At 47.0% G+C, this 14,313-nt stretch overlaps 1 protein-coding gene across 1 annotated transcript in view; it reads left to right on the top strand.

Annotated features, from left to right (window-relative positions):
• LOC134813739 (potassium voltage-gated channel subfamily A member 10-like) overlaps positions 1-14,313 on the top strand; it is a 55,335-nt gene that overhangs the window by 22,676 nt on the left and 18,346 nt on the right. The window lies entirely within an intron of this gene.

Below are 14,313 nucleotides of genomic sequence, written 5' to 3'. Positions count from 1 at the left end.
GGTACCGTGTTGTACAGTGGGACCGTGTTGTACAGTGGGACCGTGTTGTACAGTGGGACCGTGTTGTACAGTGGGACCGTGTTGTACAGTGGGACCGTGTTGTACAGTGGGACCGTGTTGTACAGTGGGACCGTGTTGTACAGTGGGACCGTGTTGTACAGTGGGACCGTGTTGTACAGTGGGACCGTGTTGTACAGTGGGACCGTGTTGTACAGTGGGACCGTGTTGTACAGTGGGACCGTGTTGTACAGTGGGACCGTGTTGTACAGTGGGACCGTGTTGTACAGTGGTACCGTGTTGTACAGTGGGACCGTGTTGTACAGTGGATTCGCCTTGTACAGTGGGATAGTGTTGTACAGTGGGACCGTGTTGTACAGTGGGACCGTGTTGTACAGTGGGACCGTGTTGTACAGTGGGACCGTGTTGTACAGTGGGACCGTGTTGTACAGTGGTACCGTGTTGTACAGTGGGACCGTGTTGTACAGTGGGACCGTGTTGTACAGTGGGACCGTGTTGTACAGTGGGACCGTGTTGTACAGTGGGACCGTGTTGTACAGTGGGACCGTGTTGTACAGTGGGACCGTGTTGTACAGTGGGACCGTGTTGTACAGTGGGACCGTGTTGTACAGCGGGACCGTGTTGTACAGTGGGACCGTGTTGTACAGTGGGACCGTGTTGTACAGTGGGACCGTGTTGTACAGTGGGACCGTGTTGTACAGTGGGACCGTGTTGTACAGTGGGACCGTGTTGTACAGTGGTACCGTGTTGTACAGTGGGACCGTGTTGTACAGTGGATTCGCCTTGTACAGTGGGATAGTGTTGTACAGTGGGACCGTGTTGTACAGTGGGACCGTGTTGTACAGTGGGACCGTGTTGTACAGTGGGACCGTGTTGTACAGTGGGACCGTGTTGTACAGTGGGACCGTGTTGTACAGTGGGACCGTGTTGTACAGTGGGACCGTGTTGTACAGTGGTACCGTGTTGTACAGTGGGACCGTGTTGTACAGTGGATTCGCCTTGTACAGTGGGATAGTGTTGTACAGTGGGACCGTGTTGTACAGTGGGACCGTGTTGTACAGTGGGACCGTGTTGTACAGTGGGACCGTGTTGTACAGTGGGACCGTGTTGTACAGTGGTACCGTGTTGTACAGTGGGACCGTGTTGTACAGTGGGACCGTGTTGTACAGTGGGACCGTGTTGTACAGTGGGACCGTGTTGTACAGTGGGACCGTGTTGTACAGTGGGACCGTGTTGTACAGTGGGACCGTGTTGTACAGTGGGACCGTGTTGTACAGTGGGACCGTGTTGTACAGTGGGACCGTGTTGTACAGTGGGACCGTGTTGTACAGTGGGACCGTGTTGTACAGTGGGACCGTGTTGTACAGTGGGACCGTGTTGTACAGTGGGACCGTGTTGTACAGTGGTACCGTGTTGTACAGTGGGACCGTGTTGTACAGTGGATTCGCCTTGTACAGTGGGATAGTGTTGTACAGTGGGACCGTGTTGTACAGTGGGACCGTGTTGTACAGTGGGACCGTGTTGTACAGTGGGACCGTGTTGTACAGTGGGACCGTGTTGTACAGTGGTACCGTGTTGTACAGTGGGACCGTGTTGTACAGTGGGACCGTGTTGTACAGTGGGACCGTGTTGTACAGTGGGACCGTGTTGTACAGTGGGACCGTGTTGTACAGTGGGACCGTGTTGTACAGTGGGACCGTGTTGTACAGTGGGACCGTGTTGTACAGTGGGACCGTGTTGTACAGTGGGACCGTGTTATACAGTGGGACCGTGTTGTACAGTGGTACCGTGTTGTACAGTGGGACCGTGTTATACAGTGGGACCGTGTTGTACAGTGGGACCGTGTTGTACAGTGGGACCGTGTTGTACAGTGGTACCGTGTTGTACAGTGGGACCGTGTTGTACAATGGAACCGCCTTGTACAGTGGGATAGTGTTGTACAGTGGGACCGTGTTGTACAGTGGGACCGTGTTGTACAGTGGGACCGTGTTGTACAGTGGGACCGTGTTGTACAGTGGGACCGTGTTGTACAGTGGGACCGTGTTGTACAGTGGGACCGTGTTGTACAGTGGGACCGTGTTGTACAGTGGGACCTTGTTGTACAGCGGGACCGTGTTGTACAGTGGGACCGTGTTGTACAGTGGGACCGTGTTGTACAGTGGGACCGTGTTGTACAGTGGTACCGTGTTGTACAGTGGGACCGTGTTGTACAGTGGGACCGTGTTGTACAGTGGGACCGTGTTGTACAGTGGGACCGTGTTGTACAGTGGGACCGTGTTGTACAGTGGGACCGTGTTGTACAGTGGGACCGTGTTGTACAGTGAGACCGTGTTGTACAGTGGGACCGTGTTGTACAGTGGGACCGTGTTATACAGTGGGACCGTGTTGTACAGTGGTACCGTGTTGTACAGTGGGACCGTGTTATACAGTGGGACCGTGTTGTACAGTGGGACCGTGTTGTACAGTGGGACCGTGTTGTACAGTGGTACCGTGTTGTACAGTGGGACCGTGTTGTACAGTGGAACCGCCTTGTACAGTGGGATAGTGTTGTACAGTGGGACCGTGTTGTACAGTGGGACCGTGTTGTACAGTGGGACCGTGTTGTACAGTGGGACCGTGTTGTACAGTGGGACCGTGTTGTACAGTGGGACCGTGTTGTACAGTGGGACCGTGTTGTACAGTGGGACCGTGTTGTACAGTGGTACCGTGTTGTACAGTGGGACCGTGTTGTACAGTGGTACCGTGTTGTACAGTGGGATAGTGTTGTACAGTGGGACCGTGTTGTACAGTGGGACCGTGTTGTACAGTGGTACCGTGTTGTACAGTGGGACCGTGTTGTACAGTGGGACCGTGTTGTACAGTGGGACCGTGTTGTACAGTGGGACCGTGTTGTACAGTGGGACCGTGTTGTACAGTGGGACCGTGTTGTACAGCGGGACCGTGTTGTACAGTGGGACCGTGTTGTACAGTGGTACCGTGTTGTACAGTGGGACCGTGTTGTACAGCGGGACCGTGTTGTACAGTGGGACCGTGTTGTACAGTGGGACCGTGTTGTACAGTGGGACCGTGTTGTACAGTGGGACCGTGTTGTACAGTGGTACCGTGTTGTACAGTGGGACCGTGTTGTACAGTGGATTCGCCTTGTACAGTGGGATAGTGTTGTACAGTGGGACCGTGTTGTACAGTGGGACCGTGTTGTACAGTGGGACCGTGTTGTACAGTGGGACCGTGTTGTACAGTGGGACCGTGTTGTACAGTGGGACCGTGTTGTACAGTGGGACCGTGTTGTACAGTGGGACCGTGTTGTACAGTGGTACCGTGTTGTACAGTGGGACCGTGTTGTACAGTGGATTCGCCTTGTACAGTGGGATAGTGTTGTACAGTGGGACCGTGTTGTACAGTGGGACCGTGTTGTACAGTGGGACCGTGTTGTACAGTGGGACCGTGTTGTACAGTGGGACCGTGTTGTACAGTGGGACCGTGTTGTACATGGTACCGTGTTGTACAGTGGGACCGTGTTGTACAGTGGGACCGTGTTGTACAGTGGGACCGTGTTGTACAGTGGGACCGTGTTGTACAGTGGGACCGTGTTGTACAGTGGGACCGTGTTGTACAGTGGGACCGTGTTGTACAGTGGGACCGTGTTGTACAGTGGGACCGTGTTGTACAGTGGGACCGTGTTATACAGTGGGACCGTATTGTACAGTGGTACCGTGTTGTACAGTGGGACCGTGTTATACAGTGGGACCGTGTTGTACAGTGGGACCGTGTTGTACAGTGGGACCGTGTTGTACAGTGGGACCGTGTTGTACAGTGGAACCGCCTTGTACAGTGGGATAGTGTTGTACAGTGGGACCGTGTTGTACAGTGGGACCGTGTTGTACAGTGGGACCGTGTTGTACAGTGGGACCGTGTTGTACAGCGGGACCGTGTTGTACAGTGGGACCGTGTTGTACAGTGGTACCGTGTTGTACAGTGGGACCGTGTTGTACAGTGGAACCGCCTTGTACAGTGGGATAGTGTTGTACAGTGGGACCGTGTTGTACAGTGGGACCGTGTTGTACAGTGGGACCGTGTTGTACAGTGGGACCGTGTTGTACAGTGGGACCGTGTTGTACAGTGGGACCGTGTTGTACAGTGGGACCGTGTTGTACAGTGGTACCGTGTTGTACAGTGGGACCGTGTTGTACAGTGGGACCGTGTTGTACAGTGGGACCGTGTTGTACAGTGGGTCCGTGTTGTACAGTGGGACCGTGTTGTACAGTGGTACCGTGTTGTACAGTGGGACCGTGTTGTACAGTGGGACCGTGTTGTACAGTGGGACCGTGTTGTACAGTGGGACCGTGTTGTACAGTGGGACCGTGTCGTACAGTGGGACCGAGTTGTACAGTGGGACCGTGTTGTACAGTGGGACCGTGTTGTACAGTGGGACCGTGTTGTACAGTGGGACCGTGTTGTACAGTGGGACCGTGTTGTACAGTGGGACCGTGTTGTACAGTGGGACCGTGTTGTACAGTGGGACCGTGTTGTACAGTGGGACCGTGTTGTACAGTGGGACCGTGTTGTACAGTGGGACCGTGTTGTACAGTGGAACCGTGTTGTACAGTGGGACCGTGTTGTACAGTGGGACCGTGTTGTACAGTGGGACCGTGTTGTACAGTGGGATAGTGTTGTACAGTGGGACCGTGTTGTACAGTGGGACCGTGTTGTACAGTGGGACCGTGTTGTACAGTGGGACCGTGTTGTACAGTGGGACCGTGTTGTACAGTGGGACCGTGTTGTACAGTGGGACCGTGTTGTACAGTGGGACCGTGTTGTACAGTGGGACCGTGTTGTACAGTGGGACCGTGTTGTACAGTGGTACCGTGTTGTACAGTGGGACCGTGTTGTACAGCGGGACCGTGTTGTACAGTGGGACCGTGTTGTACAGTGGGACCGTGTTGTACAGTGGGACCGTGTTGTACAGTGGGACCGTGTTGTACAGTGGTACCGTGTTGTACAGTGGGACCGTGTTGTACAGTGGATTCGCCTTGTACAGTGGGATAGTGTTGTACAGTGGGACCGTGTTGTACAGTGGGACCGTGTTGTACAGTGGGACCGTGTTGTACAGTGGGACCGTGTTGTACAGTGGGACCGTGTTGTACAGTGGGACCGTGTTGTACAGTGGGACCGTGTTGTACAGTGGGACCGTGTTGTACAGTGGGACCGTGTTGTACAGTGGGACCGTGTTGTACAGTGGGACCGTGTTGTACAGTGGGACCGTGTTGTACAGTGGGATAGTGTTGTACAGTGGTACCGTGTTGTACAGTGGGACCGTGTTGTACAGTGGTACCGTGTTGTACAGTGGGACCGTGTTGTACAGTGGATTCGCCTTGTACAGTGGGATAGTGTTGTACAGTGGGACCGTGTTGTACAGTGGGACCGTGTTGTACAGTGGGACCGTGTTGTACAGTGGGACCGTGTTGTACAGTGGGACCGTGTTGTACAGTGGTACCGTGTTGTACAGTGGGACCGTGTTGTACAGTGGGACCGTGTTGTACAGTGGGACCGTGTTGTACAGTGGGACCGTGTTGTACAGTGGGACCGTGTTGTACAGTGGGACCGTGTTGTACAGTGGGACCGTGTTGTACAGTGGGACCGTGTTGTACAGTGGGACCGTGTTGTACAGTGGGACCGTGTTATACAGTGGGACCGTATTGTACAGTGGTACCGTGTTGTACAGTGGGACCGTGTTATACAGTGGGACCGTGTTGTACAGTGGGACCGTGTTGTACAGTGGGACCGTGTTGTACAGTGGTACCGTGTTGTACAGTGGGACCGTGTTGTACAGTGGAACCGCCTTGTACAGTGGGATAGTGTTGTACAGTGGGACCGTGTTGTACAGTGGGACCGTGTTGTACAGTGGGACCGTGTTGTACAGTGGGACCGTGTTGTACAGCGGGACCGTGTTGTACAGTGGGACCGTGTTGTACAGTGGTACCGTGTTGTACAGTGGGACCGTGTTGTACAGTGGAACCGCCTTGTACAGTGGGATAGTGTTGTACAGTGGGACCGTGTTGTACAGTGGGACCGTGTTGTACAGTGGGACCGTGTTGTACAGTGGGACCGTGTTGTACAGTGGGACCGTGTTGTACAGTGGTACCGTGTTGTACAGTGGGACCGTGTTGTACAGTGGGACCGTGTTGTACAGTGGGACCGTGTTGTACAGTGGGACCGTGTTGTACAGTGGGACCGTGTTGTACAGTGGGACCGAGTTGTACAGTGGGACCGTGTTGTACAGTGGGACCGTGTTGTACAGTGGGACCGTGTTGTACAGTGGGACCGTGTTGTACAGTGGGACCGTGTTGTACAGTGGGACCGTGTTGTACAGTGGGACCGTGTTGTACAGTGGGACCGTGTTGTACAGTGGGACCGTGTTGTACAGTGGGACCGTGTTGTACAGTGGGACCGTGTTGTACAGTGGGACCGTGTTGTACAGTGGAACCGTGTTGTACAGTGGGACCGTGTTGTACAGTGGGACCGTGTTGTACAGTGGGACCGTGTTGTACAGTGGGACCGTGTTGTACAGTGGGACCGTGTTGTACAGTGGGACCGTGTTGTACAGTGGGACCGTGTTGTACAGTGGGACCGTGTTGTACAGTGGGACCGTGTTGTACAGTGGGACCGTGTTGTACAGTGGGACCGTGTTGTACAGTGGGACCGTGTTGTACAGTGGGACCGTGTTGTACAGTGGGACCGTGTTGTCCTGTTTCCTTAGCTCGGGCAGGTTTAGTTTCCTTAGCTCGGGCAGGTTTAGTTTATTCAAACATAAATAACGCAATTCCATACATACAATTACATACATGAAGGGGTCTCCTCCTAATTCCAGCAGACTTAATCGCAATCTAGAGTGCTTTTAATATTTAGCTCGAAATCTCAATTCATGAAATTGAAATTATGCAAATCAAATATCGGATATGTATGTATCAGCTGGCAGTTGTACACATACCAAAAACATGTTTTTGTTGCATAATACAGTAAAGCCCAAATTTACCGCGGAGCTTGGGAGAAAGGAAATAGCCGCGGTAAATCTGGGTTTGTGGTAAATCAGGGTTTAGTTTATTCATGTTATATACTAATATAATGTAAGTTAAGCCCTATTTGGGGGAAAGCAGGGACAAAAGAAAATCGCGATCATTTTGGCCAAAAATCGCGGTACCGCGACAAGCCAAACAGGCGACATATAAAATTTGTCGCAAAAAATGGGAAAAATCGCGATCGATCCTGCACATGCCGCGATTTCCTTTTGTCCTTGGGAGAAAGGGTATGGCCGCGGTGATCTATAAATCGGGGTTTATATTTCTTACACAAAACGTGTTCATTTTCTGATGAGCGCCATCCCATACTGCTACCAGTGTGATGTTCTCGTGGTTTTCACATGACAGCTTACCAAACTGCTATTGGATAGCGCACTTTTATCACGTGCCGATACGAATAAACTTGGATAGGTTATTTTAATAATACTGTATTTCATAACTTTAAGTATTAATGTCATAGAAGACGCTTGAATTGCGTTCGAAAAGAGTTCTCACTCCGCCATATCCTTTTAAAATACACTTAATGTAATGTCATAAATGCAGTCATTCTCACTGGACTATATTGGTCACGTTATCTATAATCAACTGACTGTACCTCGTGACATGACTACGTCACTCGGTGAAATTGACCACGTACCCATAATTAGCATTATCTTGTTGAGCGCTGTGCTGTCGAATATTATAAATTTAAATATCAATTATACGCATTTTAATAATAAAGATAATATGATTATATTCGAAGGAGACAAAATACTATTAAGAAAACGCAATGACAATTCATTAGACATCAATCAAATTTAATCCCTGGTAATGAAACTGAAACCAAAAGAATAATAAAAGATAACAGATTCTATAACAGATTTCTCTTGAGTCTTAAGTACTAAGTATTTAATTAATATTATTACTTTGATTTTGTGTAGGGGTCCGATTTGTCTTGCAGTATTATAGTGTCGCAGTTGAATTTTTGAAATGTATTCGCACGTTGCCATTGCTTCCCGAAACAAAGGAAGTAATCGGCGATTTAGTGTATATCAAGAAGTTAGTCCTTATCGAACCTTCCCGGAACAATTAAAAAGGAGGGGAAACATATATATATATATGGGTAAACTAGACCTGCATAAGCCAGGGGAACGGCCCATAGCAGGGTAACCAGGATGGCCCGGTACCCAAAAACCTGATTAACTAGCAAAGATAAAAAATAACAATAGGTAATAAATAGATACCAATACTATACCGATATAAGATGCATAGTTCAGAAAGATCAAACCGGGATGTTCCTTCTGTTAGTCTTTTGTAGGAGTCCATGGCTGTCGTAATCTTGTCTTTATTTCTTTTCTTCTCCGTGTTGTATTAGTCTTGCTGTAACGAGGAGTTAAAGAAATGTCTAGTATGGTATACTATGGTCCTGGGAGGTATCATGTTAAAGATATAGAGGGCTGGGGAGGTCACTGAATCATGTGATTGAGAAATAAAAGGAAACTGTGTAAGTAACGTGGTTGTCCCTTCCACAATCAAGAAAGAAGAGGGGAGGGAGAGAGAGAGACACGCATTGGGTCAAGCTAGAAGTGCCGACTGTCCTGTGGACTGATGAGCCCTTAGAACTGGCTGGCTAGCAGGACCTGTTGCAAGTCTGGGAACAAGCTGGGGAGGGGAGGGTGATTGTGGTAGAGGGACAATTACGATTACTAAGGCTAATATAAATATCTCCGGGATTTCGACGCGGGATCAAATTATCACTCAGCCCGGCCCGCTGTTAGATAAACATCTCAAGGTGATATCATCCCGCCCCGGAAATTTGTATAAACCCGGCCCGCTTTTTAGTCGTAACTGATGTTTATCATTCAATTCTCCGACTTACAATAATCAATGATACTGCTGATTAGAACTCGATAATAGTAGAACAGTTAGACGCGCGATCACGTGGGCGCGTCACGTGCGTACCACGTGCCACCAATAGCATACGCCGAGTCTATACCACGTGACACGAAAGCGCACCACGTGATATGAAACATCGTAACCGTCCACTTCTTTTACACGCAAATTCCTGGGAACGTTGCCAAAGCAGCTAATTCTTGGAATTTCTCCAACGCGTGGCGTGAGAAGTTGGCGACTAGCCAGCTACCCTTGTCCGTGCCCTAAAAATAGTATTGTTTTGCTTGCTCTCCTTCCAGCTCTTGTTCCTGCTAACGTTCAAGCTATTGCTCCACTATGACAGATCGGTTTGACATTCAGATTGATGAACTGCTTTCCAATCGTCAGACCCGTATTCCGAAATAAAAACTATTTTATCACTCTCTTCTAAAGTATAAATGATAAATCCCTTGTCGAAATCGCCGGAGATAATTATAATCCATAAACACTTCACGCTCAGGGCTAAATAAATGTAATCCCTCAGCTGGCGCTTCGGGATTACATATTAACACAAAACTCGTGCGCTGCGCGCACTCGTATGTGTTTATCAGATCATCCCGCTAGCGCGGGATGATCTGTTATATAAACCCTTTGCGTGGCGGGTTTATGTTATTATAAAAGAGACTAAGGAGGTTCTTAGAACTCTAGATACTTGGTAGCTCTAGCGATCCCCACAGTGTTACTGGTAGAGAAGGTGTGATGGAAGGTATCCTCTCTGATGGTATAGTTACCAACGTAGTATTTCCTGTGTAAGGAGAATGCTGGACAGCTTGTGAGATAGTGTGCTGTAGTTTCATTGTCTTCATCACACTTTTTGCATGCTGTTGGGTTCGTTGCCAGTCTTGTTTTGGAAATATCTGAGATGACTGCATCCTGTGAATAGATGTGTAAGAATTCTACTCTTGTCTCTATTTTGTCGTCTAACGTCAAGGTGTCTGTCAAAGAAACTAATAATGTTGGATTGGTGGAAAACAGTGAGGATCTGAAGAGTAATATATGATAAAAGTGAGGTCGGAAAAAGTAACTGTCTAGAATATTAGAAAGAGAGGAGTGAGTTTAAGGAGCCAAAGGAGGAGGTCCAATGGGACGGAGAGTGTCCTTCTAACTGCGTTGAGGGCTTCTAGAGTGTCTATGATGAGGTGGGATTGGGTGATGGTGCCCGATAAGGCATGAAGAACTGCTTAGTTGTCGATGCAGATGTGGAGCTCAGTAGCTGCGTAGTTGGTCTTGGGGAGGTGAATGCAGAGGTGGAGTAAAGCCAGCAACTCTGCCTGGAAGATGATTGTGGTGTTTGGTGGTAATGTTCTGAAATAGTCGATGAGTTAAGATAGAGGACGAACCCCGCTCCTGCAAGATTGTTCTTCACCGAGCTGTCAGTGTACCCAACTAGTGTGTCAGATTTATGGAGGAGTGGGATCTGAACTAGGGCTTCCGAGCGTTCGAGTATATAATCCGTTTTGAATGATTGTGACAGGTTGGGTGAGGCTGGTGTTCCATGTCTAAAAGTGATGTATATCTAAAAGGAAAAGAGGTGGACGTATCTTCTTGAGATGGTCGGAGAGAAGGATAGAGTGAGATGTGAGCTTTCCGTCTCTAAGTCCGTTTGAGGCGGACGAAGTGATGTTAAGCCTGAGGAAAGTTATGAGAGAAATGGAGTGAATCCTGAGGTCAAGAGGGGGGAGTTGGGTGAGGACCTCTAAGTAACAGGTCGGTGAGGGGGAGATGGTTCCTGTGATCAGAAGTAGAGCTGTTCTTTGTACTGATCCATGTGAGAGGGCTGGGATAATGATTTGAATAAAATATTTTTGTGCCTGTCTCGAATTGTAGATTAAGTTTATGTCGTGCGGGTTAGTGTCTAGTGATTCTAGGAAGTCTACCTCCGCTATAGCAATCTCTGTATGGGTATGGAATGCGTCTTCTCTAGTCAGTATTCTACAGTCTGTCCTAGTAGCTAGGAGAGTCAGGTCGGGGTCTGCGGTGGAAACACCTGAGCTGGGCGCCCCGTTAGGGACAGCCTTAGGTGTCCCTGGCTCCTCTAATAAGTCGGCGATTCCACTAGTGGATGCCAACTCACCAGAGGGCCTGGAACTGGTCTGTAAAAGTCTGCGTGATGCAGAGTTGTAAGGGTAAAGTAGACAAAGGAAAAACTGCGCGCAAAGTGCGCGGCATGGCAGGGGAAACATATTTGATGTTTCCAGTATTGATCAAGTGAGTAAAATTAATAAATAATAGTTAATAGTATCACTGTTACTAAGAAACTATCGTGTCACTACTAATTTTAATTCAATTGTCATTAATCAATGGTACTAGGTCTGAAACTGAGAATATTTAATTCAATAATTAACTTGAGATTATGTCTTTCTTTTACAATTTCTTTCTAACATTCGAAGAAGACAGCATGTTATTCGAAGAAAACACGATTTTAATTCAATTGACATCAATCAACACTTAGTCTCAACAGTACTAAGTCAATGTAATGAGGTAATGGTACTAGGTCTGAAACAAACGGAAGATTGTGAATTCTGCTAAATTCACTTAATCATCTTAAACAATATAATATTCTTATTTTAATATTCTTAGTAATTAATATTATAAAAGAGTAAGGACCAAAGTAATATTATTGCTAAGTAATTTATTTTGATTTTTATAGAGGTCCGTTTTAATAAGTGTTGCGGTATAGTGTCGCAGTTGCGTTTTTTAAATGTACTCGCCTGTTTTCATTGCTTCCCGAAAAAAAGGAAGCAATCAGCGATTCAGCATATATCCGGAAGTTAATCCTTATCGCACCTTCCCGGAACAATTGAAAAGGAGGAGAAACATATCTGATCAGATTAATGTTGATCAAGTGAGTAAAATAAATAAATAGTAATAAATAATTATTTTTACTGTTACCAACAAAATACTATATCTTTATTCTTTAAATGGTTTCAAAAGTCTACAAATTGGGAGCCAGAATAAATAGAAACATTACACTAACCCGCAACCAACAAGGAGAAACAGGCCTGAAATTAATATTGGCAGTTCCGCTAATTCCAGTATTGATCAAGTAAATTAATCGGATTAATCACTCTACACTCGACTGTCACGTGACTTTTTCAACTTGTTCTCTAGCTGGCCCTGAACGACTATTCGAAACCCTAACCCATTAATCTGATCTCATCCCTAACCCTAACCCAATCCTATCCCTGACAAAAGCATATACTGAAACCCTAACCCTAACGATAAATTAGACTAACTTCCTTATATACATTATACAGTCATATCACGTGGTCGGGACAGTTTTTCGCCAATATCTCGTCAGGTGGGCAATAACCCTATGTCATTGGGGGTCATTCGGAATCAGCGTCCGAAAATCCGTGATTGGTTTACCTAATCACGTGATAAGGTGACCCCGTTAACTACCCCGTTAAACATTATGGGAATTGTTAAGGGTGCCCAATTAAGGTGTCGTGTCACGGTGTCACATAATCACCCAGTCAATTTTGTTAACGAGATACACAAAATGCTTCATAACTTCGTCATTTCTAATCCGTTTTGCCCCATGTTTTCAGATCATATGCAACATTTGATAATCTACCGTCTCTGAAAAAATTAGGCGTTCAGCATGTTCAGAGAAAACAATATAGGTGTTTTAATATTGAATGGGCGTGGTCTAAAATATTAGAATTTTCAAATTTTGACGACGGAATCCTCGAACCAGTAAGTACAGTATGCCATTCGCAAAGCAACAGCTCTCAAATATAAAACACGGCGGAGGTATAAGACCAAACGTTTGCACACTGACTTTTGGCCCACCCTGTATATCGATTCAAGTTGGTTTCAACAGTCGGGAGGCCTTTAGAAAAATCTCGAAGATCGAGTGTAGAGTGAACTAGCACGCTCGGAGTTAATCGTTATCCCTGTATACCAAAAAACTATCGTAAAACGGTCATACATCCGATCCCGATGGTACTGTCGCGGCACTCTCGAGGCACTTTCGTGGCACTCCATGGTGCAGCGACAGTGCCAACATACTCATAGTGCCACAACAGTGCTAACATAGCTATAGTGCCACGACAGTGCAACGAAAGTGTCAAGGATATCCACTGTGTTCCCCAGGTTAGGCACATAACCAAGACTACCCTGCCAAAGTCAGCTATATACTATGGTTTTATCGAAAGTATTTCCTTGTATTTGACTTTCGTCAAGAAAGCTGAAAGTACTGTTACTTTCGGTTCAGATGTTATGTAAGGTAGCCTTTATGTGGTCCGCAGGGCGGAGAAACCGCCACACACTTTTCACCCAGCTATGTATACAATGTATTGTTTTTGTATATCAGAGCTTTAGCCACAGGTTGGTCTGCACGGAGCTCCACAGTTTCAATTCCTTGTTTAACTAGCCTTACAGTAAGGATATCCACTGTGTTCACCAGGTTAGGCACATAACTAATGTTACAAGGCACATAACCAGGTAACCAGGTTACCCGGTTACCAGGTCACCAGGTTACCAGGTTACCGGGTTACCAGGTTATCAGGTTAGCAGGTTACCGGGTTACCAGGTTACCAGGTTACCAGGTTACCAGGTTACCACGTTACCAGGTTACCGGGTTACGAGGTTACGAGGTTAACGGGTTATCAGGTTACCAGGTTACCAGGTTACCAGGTTACCAGGTTACCAGGTTACCAGGTTACCAGGTTACTAAGCTAGGTTACCATGAAAAATAACACAACGAGAGACCCTTACACAAGGAAGCAACTATTCTCATTACATTAAGTTAATTTATCACTAAATAAAGGTGGCAACAAAAGATTTCGCCATGATACATTGATTATAATTTGAACAGGCGCGGGAAAAAAGTATGGTAGAGACTCCAACATTAATCCAGTCATTCTTTCTCACTTAATTTTGGAGGATCACTAAATGTCTTAGCTGTGCCCACTGCCCAACTGTTTTCCAACGCGAAACAGTCGGTACAATCTCACAAGCTATTATCACACGAGCTTGCCACGTACATTTGTTGACTGACAACCTGCTACTTTACAGCCATTTCAATAAAGTTCATGTTTTTGAAACCCGTTACTTTACACTTTACAGCCATTTGAATGCAGTTCTGGTTTTTGACATGTTACCTCGGCTTTTAAATAATATTATTAATGGTTTCATATGTTTCAGATACTTAATGGTCTTCCCATTTTCTTTTCAAATCCTGTCATTAGTTTTATAAACCAGATTTTTCTGTCTCATAAAACCAGATTTTCAGTATAAACCACTCGCACCTGTTAGAATGTATAATGATAATGTATAATGTATTATTATCAAACTTTACACA

This window comes from Bolinopsis microptera, chromosome 4 (assembly GCF_026151205.1).
Source record: "Bolinopsis microptera isolate Bmic1 chromosome 4, MBARI_Bmic_1.0, whole genome shotgun sequence".
NCBI lineage: Eukaryota > Metazoa > Ctenophora > Tentaculata > Lobata > Bolinopsidae > Bolinopsis > Bolinopsis microptera.
Note: the sequence above shows the minus strand (reverse complement) of the source record. Positions and strands in the feature narration are given on the sequence as shown.